The sequence below is a fragment of the Chinchilla lanigera genome, unplaced genomic scaffold, assembly GCF_000276665.1.
Source record: "Chinchilla lanigera isolate Chin_1 unplaced genomic scaffold, ChiLan1.0 scaffold00073, whole genome shotgun sequence".
NCBI lineage: Eukaryota > Metazoa > Chordata > Mammalia > Rodentia > Chinchillidae > Chinchilla > Chinchilla lanigera.
Window position 1 is genome coordinate 1,289,375 of NW_004955474.1, and position 8,182 is coordinate 1,297,556.

Sequence of the window (8,182 nt, forward strand, 5' to 3'; positions counted from 1 at the left end):
ATCTCACCCTGTATGAAAATCAGTTCAAAATGAATTGAAGAACAATGTATGAGCCCTGAAACTTTGAAACTGAAAAAAAAAAAAATGGGGGAAACACCTGACACCATAGGTACAGGCAAAGATTTCCTGAATAGCAATTAAAGTCAGCATAATATGGGAAATAATAGCCAGAATAATAGCAAGAATCAACATATGAGACCACATCAAATTGAAAAGGTGGTACCCAGGTGGTTAAGCTTCACAAAATGCCTAGACACTACCCTACTGGAGAAAAATCCCTCAGTCAGTGTGCAAAGGAACCACGAGCTCCCCTCACTCCTGGGACCATCACAATCACCCTCACTGGGCACCTCAGAGGCAAAACAGTGGTTTTCTGGAGCAGTTGGCAAGTGGCTTGCTACTTGTGACCCGACGTCTTAACCTTAATCACGTTCCTCGGCGTAGAACACGCCAGATATTTGTCACTGCCACCGCCACAAAAATCGATATCAGCAACATGAAAGTCCCCAAACACCTCACAGATGCTTACTTCAGGAAGAAGCAGCTGGAGAAGCCCAGACACCAGGAGGGTGAGATCTTAGGATACCGAGAGAGATACCAGATTTGAGAGCAGCCCAAGGTTGATCAGAAAGCAATGCACTCACAGACTTCACCAAAAATCAAAGCTATTGCTCGGCTCTGGGGCTACATGCAATCTGTTTTTGCTCTGACAAATGAAATTTACCCTCACAGGTTGGTGTTCTAAATTTCTTACCAAGAACCTAGTTAAACAACTGATTTTTTTAAATTATGAAATATCTCACACACTAGTAGACCAAAATTGCTCCTTGCCCAAATAAGGAATTTTCACGTAACACCGAGTTAAAATGGGCATAGGCAGCCTTTGCCTCTGACACGCTACCTTTTATTCTTCAGTGGCTAATATTGTTTCTCAGTGACAAGGGATTCAATACCCTTTTTAGTACATCTCTTAGAGGCTTCTATCAAATTACAGTCAGTTTTCATTGGTCTCAGAGCTATTTCAACTTTGCACAGATAATCCATTTGCCATTGACTTCATAGGCTTTCTCATAGCTGTTCTATTTGCATTATTCCAAGTCCTTGGGAATTATTTTAAATCTTTCTGCATGGTCTCATACATTCTTGCTGAATATCAGAAATACAAACAAATCTCAAGAGAAGTCAGGTTTATCTGTCATGCAATGGAACAGAAATTTAAATTCAATTTTCTTTAGGCTAAGAAGTATGACAACATTCTTTAAAAAAAACAACAATAATTTTATGGGTAATTTTGAATGGATAATGAGCATAGCCACTGGAATTCAGGGCAGATAGAAAAAAAATACAGACAGAGAGACAGAGAATCCCATCAATTTAGGTATAGCAGAAGTCAAATCACGTTTACTGAAACCAGCTTTTATACCCGACATCTGAAGTAACAGCTCACAGCCCAGGGATCAGCATGGTTAAAACATTCTGTTTTCTCTGTCATAAAACACTTTGAAGAGGAATGAGAGAGACTATGAAATCGGACAGAGATGGAGCAAAAAAAGTTCCCTTCAAACCTCTCCCCCAAGTTAGAAATCACTGTGGTTGACCCCGTGAGTCTTTTGAGGAAATACAGCTCCAAGGAATCTTTCAGTTTAGGTTAATTTGCCACCAAAGGAGAGCTAAAGTGACAAAGCTCAAAGGATGTGAGACAGGCCTTCATTCCTAAGTTCCTACGCCTGCTTCTTCTGGATTCTTTACCCTGCTCTTTCCACCCTCTTCTCTTACAGCCAGGAACCCAGACAGAGACAAGAACCACCGGTTTGAGTGGTGGCACTTAACAATCAACAAGATTCTTTTGCTTCCTCTAATTCTTTTTTTTTTTCCTTCCCCTAATTCTAATGACCCAAATCCCATTTTATACCTGAGGAAACTGAGATTTAAAGAGAGTTGCTGTAGAAGACCAGATCTGGTCCTTCCCTGGTCCCTGGTGCCTCTCCTACCCATAACCTCTTTCTTACACCTGTGTCTCACCCCTGAGGCCACCTGCCAGGAGGCCTTTGCCAGTGTCCCGGCCAGCACCTCCCACCAGCACCATGCTCCTGGGCCTCCAGAACAGTGAGCTACACAAACTTCTTTTCTCCCTAAAGAACCTAGTCTCTTGATTAAGACAAAGTACAAATTAGTAGCAGAGTTGGAACTTATTCAGAACATACTACTCTCAAATACAAGCTCATCTCATATTTAATAGCTTTATTGAGATATAATAGGCACACAATAAACTACATATTTATAGCACACAATTTGATGAGTTGACATATGGATTCACTCATCAGACTATCGTCCCAGCCCAGATAATAAACACAACCATCACCCCTAGAAGTTTTTTGTACCCATCCTGTCCTCCCCTCTTCATCCTATGGCCAAGCACCTACTGATCTGATTTCTGTCACTGATATTGGTTTATATTCCCTAGAATCCCACTTAGATGGAATCATGTAGTGTATACTCTTTCTATACCTTACTTCTTTCATATAGCATAATTATTATGAGATTCATTTTTTATTGACCAGTTTATGACATTATATTGACAGATCACAATTGTTTCTCTTTTCACATGTTGATGTTGTTTGAGGTTTGAGGCATTAAAATAAAGTGACTATGAACATTCATGCGCAAGTTTTTGTGTGGATGTATGCTTTCATTCCTCTTGGGAAAATATCTAAGCCTTGAACACCTAGGTATTATGGTATATGGTTAACACTTTCAGAAACTTCCAAACTGTTTCCCAAAGTGATTGCATTATTTTGCCTTCCCACTATCATTGGATGGGCATTCTGGTTGACTGACATCTTTTCCAACACTTGGTGTGGTCCACCTTTTCAACTTTAGCGTTTACATGTCACAATGTTTCAGTCTGTGTTTCCATAGTAACTAAAGATACTGAGAATCATTTCATTGCTTATTAGCCATCCACACATCTACACTGGTGAAGAGCTTGTTATAACCTTTTCCCCATTTGTGTAGGGCTATTTGCCTTCTAACTCTTCACTTATGGCCTTTTTTATATATTACAGCTACAAGTCATTTGTCTAGTATATGCTCTACAGTGTTTCCCCCCACTTTATCTCCTGAGTTATTATTAACAGTGTAATTCTGAAGGCAAGTGTTTTCAATTTTAGTGCTACACCTTTAGTTCTAAGTGCTTCTTTAGTTTTATATCCCACATATTCCTGCATATCATGTTTTCATTGAAAGTTGTTTCTAAATTCTTTCTGAATGCAAAGTAACACATCCCTTTCCATCCCTAGATCCATTGCCTTCCTCTTTAATCGTGTCCAAGCAGGAGACAGACCACCTACTTGGGTGCTAATACTTAACATTTCTTCACTTCACTGAGACTTACCATTATTATAAGTCCATTTTACAGATGAGGGAATTACAGCTCAGGAGGTGAAAATAACTTGCTCAGTACTGAAATGTCGGCAAGGCAAATTCCAACCATACTCCTAACTCTAAGTTCTATCTTGATTTCACCAAATCTCTACAGGTCTCAGTTAAATTCTTTGCATGCTATACTTCTAAGGTAGTTTATATTTTAAAAGAAGGTACTCAAGGCCATCCCAAGTGTTTTCGGATTTCTAAATGTGTTAATGTCAGACACGGCAGCCCCAAAGACCAAGCAATATCCCTACCCAACCTATCCTCTCTGGACTTTGAAACCACCCGTGATACATCCATTGCAACCCAGGTGGTTTTGCATTTGCCTCTATCAGCACTGTTAATGGCCTGGCAAGTAGTCCTCAAACTGGCACTTAGAAGACTCCCCTGCCCGCTCCCAGAGATTCTGATGCTCTCGGCAATGAATGGAATGTAGGAATCGGATTGAACAAGCATTTACATCCTTCTGCTGCAGGAGGTTAGTGGATCACCTTCAACTGGAAAGGAGACTGGAAGTAGAGGGTAGGGATCAGGATGGAACAGAGCAGGTGGTAGACATAGGCAGGGGACTGGCTGGGAAGCACCTGGCCAGCTCTCCATGGGGACTGAACTTTAACCCCTGAACAATGAGCAATAACTGAGATGGTTAGGTTGAGCAGTTCCACAATATATTTACAGGGAAGAAAGATCATGCCAGTGGACTGTAGAGAACAGATTAAAGGGGTCAAGGACAGAATAAAGCAGTTGTGGCAGGGGAGGATGGTAGTTTGGACTATGATAGTGGTGGCAGGGATGGAAAGACTTCCAGAAAGGAAAAAAAAATAACACACATGAAGAAACAGAATGAAAGGGTTCCGTGAAACAGAAAAATGTCAAAAAGTTAGTGGCAACTGCTGGGAAGGCTCAAGGGATGGGAAACCTGCCTAACCCTGGAAACAGTGAGTTGGGATCTGAGAGAGACTTCTCCCCAACAGGCCCTCTTGCACTCTGAAGCTTTCTGAGTTTGTCTTTTGAGAAGATTTACTGTTCATCTTAATAAAGGGGAATTATTGCCTCTGATCATAAAAGGGTGCTGCTCAGCCTGAAATCTGGGCAGCAGCCACATTAGCAGCAACTATATTTTACCAAAGGTCTCTAGAAAGCAGTTTTATGGTGCGCTCTCGTGAGCAGACTTCCCGCCAGCTCCCTGTTCGCTGGGCCTCACCTGGTTGGTGGAGTCAGGTGCTCACGGTCCATCACAGCATCGTTATCTCAGCCTGCCTGCTGCAGAGCTGGGAGATGGACTTTGTCCTGAGCCCAGCAGTAAATGTACTCAGAGATACCTCAGCAGGAGTGGCCACATGTTAGTGTTCAGATTCTGTGCATAGCATCTTGTGGGTAACATAAATCCAGCTATAAATATACATTATGTGTTTTCGCTGCCCCATAATATTTTAATCATTTCATATGTCATCTCCTGAGACTAGGACAAAAGGTTACAGGTTCAAATCTCACTGACATTGCCTCCTGATTGAATCAGTTCTATTTTAACTCATGTGTGTTCATATGATTTTATTATATTTCTAAGTTATCTCAATCATAGTCCCCTAAAACGATAATAATTTCCTGTGTATCAGTTAAAGAAAGAAAATTGCCAGGGGAATAAAGAGGTGATGCCTACCGGAAAGCCTAAATGAGAAAAAAATGGAGGGGTGGTAACTGAAATCACCAAGTAAAGAGAAGAGAGTTTAAGGCCAAGGAGCTGCCGGAGCAAAGGTCCTCAACCCTGCCCTCACATTAGAATCGGGCAGGAGCCCTCCCAAAACCAAGAGACCCAGGCTGACCAAGTAACTCACCTCTCTGGGCCCGGCCAGCCTCAGTGTGCCCTAAAAGCTCCACAGGTATCTCGAATGGGCAGGACTAGGGCCACTGCTTTGGTTACGGGCAGAGTTGGTACTGGCTTTCAGCATCCAAGAATAGCTGCTTGACGTTCAGTGGGGCAAAGATGAATTTAAAGTCCCTGTGTCTTCTTCCTCATACTAAAACATCTAGTCTGAGTTTTTAAGAAAAACAACTTCACGAATGAAAGACTTTTAAAATTTTTTGTGTTTCAGACATAAGTAGAGCTTTGTTGTTTTTCTCATCTTTTAAAAATAGAAATTAGATGATACCATTTTTCGAAATGACTACAGCTTTGCTGGGTTTCCTCATCTTTTAAAAACATTGACCAGACCATATCCCTTCCTAGGGACTATTTGTTACATCTTCAGGACCCGGGCAGAGGGATGTGGGAAACACCCCTGGTGCATTTCAATATTTAAATTGATAGGTCAAGTGAATAGCCTGTTAAATGACATCTATCCCACCCTCCTGGTTTGACAAATGCATATGTACAAAAACAAAATCAAAGACAGGTATTTGATTAAAAGTTGGCAACATACCAAAGATGGCTTCATTCGACTGTTATGATACACATCTGAGTGATCTGTGAGCGGCCCAGCATTAGATGAGTAATAAACTAAAAGTTTACAGAACTCATAAATTCTTACGTGTTTATGGGATAAAATTTGCTTTTACTGCCTTCATTTCAGTAAAATCAATAATTATATTGTTCCCATCATGATTTTCACATAATTCATTTTTCAGCGATAGTACTGTCAAAGTATATGTCCTGTCTTGGTTACTCTACTTCTAGTTTGGGGTTTGTTTGGGGTTTTTTTTCCTTTTAATATCAGCTTGGAGTAATTTTCTCCTACTGAGACAGTAGGAAACAGAACTGTCCAAAACTTCTCAAATCAACATGTAGATTTTAAAAATAAACCTGATTTCATGTACCATGTTTCAGTTTTAATGAGGTTGTATATGACAATGATAGTTTTGCAGAAAGTATAGAACATTTTAATTTAGTCACATACAGTATTAGTAATTTTCCCTGTAAAGCAATGCCTAGAACCTGAAGAACCAGCCTCTCATACGTGCATGCGTGTGCATGTCTCATGTGTATGTGCCATGTGCCATGGTGTGTGTGAGACATATGAGATATGAGAGGCCCCCCTGAGCACGGAGCCTGGCACAGGGGCCCTCTTGATTGGTCTCAAGGCAAAACTGCTTCCTTCCTTAGGGCCTTTCAGCAGCTTCCCTTAGAATTCCATCCTAACCCCTAGCTAAGAGCCACACAGCCACGCGCCATATATGCTGCTCCCGGCACTCACCCTGCTGCCCATGTGCACTCTGCTCCCGCTGCACTGCTCTTTGCTCTGCCCCTCGGGCTCCACAATCGTCTTTCCCTCAGGAACTTTGTACTCACTCTTCCTCTGCCTAACTCAACTGCTTTCTGCTCTTGGTGGCAGCTCCCTTGCTTCCCCAGATCTCAGAGCATAGCAAGGGTCTCTCTGGTGATAAAAGCATAGGTCCTGCAGCTAAGTCACCTCGGCTCCCACGTGGCACCATCAGTTACCAGCAGTGGGTCCTGGCTGTGGCTCCAAAGGCTCCCGCCGTCCACTTTTCCTTGGTGGAGAGGAAGCAACAGACTTTCTCACGGGGTTAGGGTGGGACTGAGTGAGTTAGCCTGAACAGAGCAGTACGCCAGGCCTCAACAGGAAGCATTTGCGCAACCACTGCTTCAGGACTCAAAAGCCATCTCCTGGACAGGTGCTCCCTGACCGGCAAATGGAATAGCGTCCCGCCCACACAGCAGCCCCTGTTCGTCCTCACACTGGTGGTCACCATCTCAAATTATCTTGTTTCTTTCTCTAATAGCTTATTGCCCACTTTCTTCCTCTAGACGGCAAGTGGCACGAGAACCCTCTCACACCTGGCACATAGGCTTAGTAGTCTGATTGACTAAACTAGTCTTTACTTAAAGCCTATCAACTTCAAGCCAAGTCTGAAATTACGGATTTGAGAAGATGGAGTTTCCTATCCTGTCCCCAAGGAGCCCTTCTCCAACTGTGCTTATCACTCTGGGTGCACAGTCCTGGCTGTGCAAGCTCTGGTGCAGCAAAAAGCAGGCAGTGAGGACAGAGTGGGGTCGGTGCTCCCAGACCATGAGAGAGACGTCCTGGCGAGTATCCAGCTAATTCAGTCCATGTTGTCTCCTTCTCATGGATTTCAACTGCTATTTGTTGTTAATGAGTAAACCAACCAGTAAAGGGCTGAGTGTGCTTGTGGCATGGAGCGTCCCAGATAAAGAGGGTTCAAGGGTCTTCAGAGACCATCAGTGAAATCTGAAAGAACACACACCACTTCAGGCTTACCACCTGAAACTGCATCTACTAAAATAAGAATTCTTTTGCCCAAGATTTGAGTCCATTTGTCTGCTGTCAGATGTCTTGCTTTCACTGGATAGGCGCCGTAAGCATGCATTACACAGACATCAAACCAGAGTCATGAGGCAGCAGAAGCAGCAAACAGGGCAATACACAGACAGCGAAGTCACAGAAGTGCATGTGACTTGTCCGAAAAGAGGTGTCTGCTGCCCATGGCAACAGTGGTCATGTCCTTGCTGGCTTCACACCTCCCTGGGTGTCCGCTGCTCCATTGTCCTCAACTCTCCGTCCCACTCCTACTCTTCAGGCTGGAAAACTGATTGGACTATCTCTGAGTTACAAGAAGGATGAGACAGCACAAAGAATTAAAAACAATGACCACTGGCCTTGTGTAGACAGAAGCTATGCATCTGAACCAAAACCTGTGCCAGAAATATGGTGATCAATGCCAACATGAGCTTCATTGCCGCTGTGAGCACAATGGAAGGTAGCAGGAAAGGCTCCAA

The 8,182-nt window shown here is 42.9% G+C and overlaps 1 pseudogene; it reads left to right on the forward strand.

The window, feature by feature from the left end:
* The window catches only part of LOC102027843, a 10,529-nt pseudogene extending 9,784 nt beyond the window's left edge, over positions 1–745 (forward strand).
* Positions 746–8,182: the final 7,437 nt, after the last annotated feature.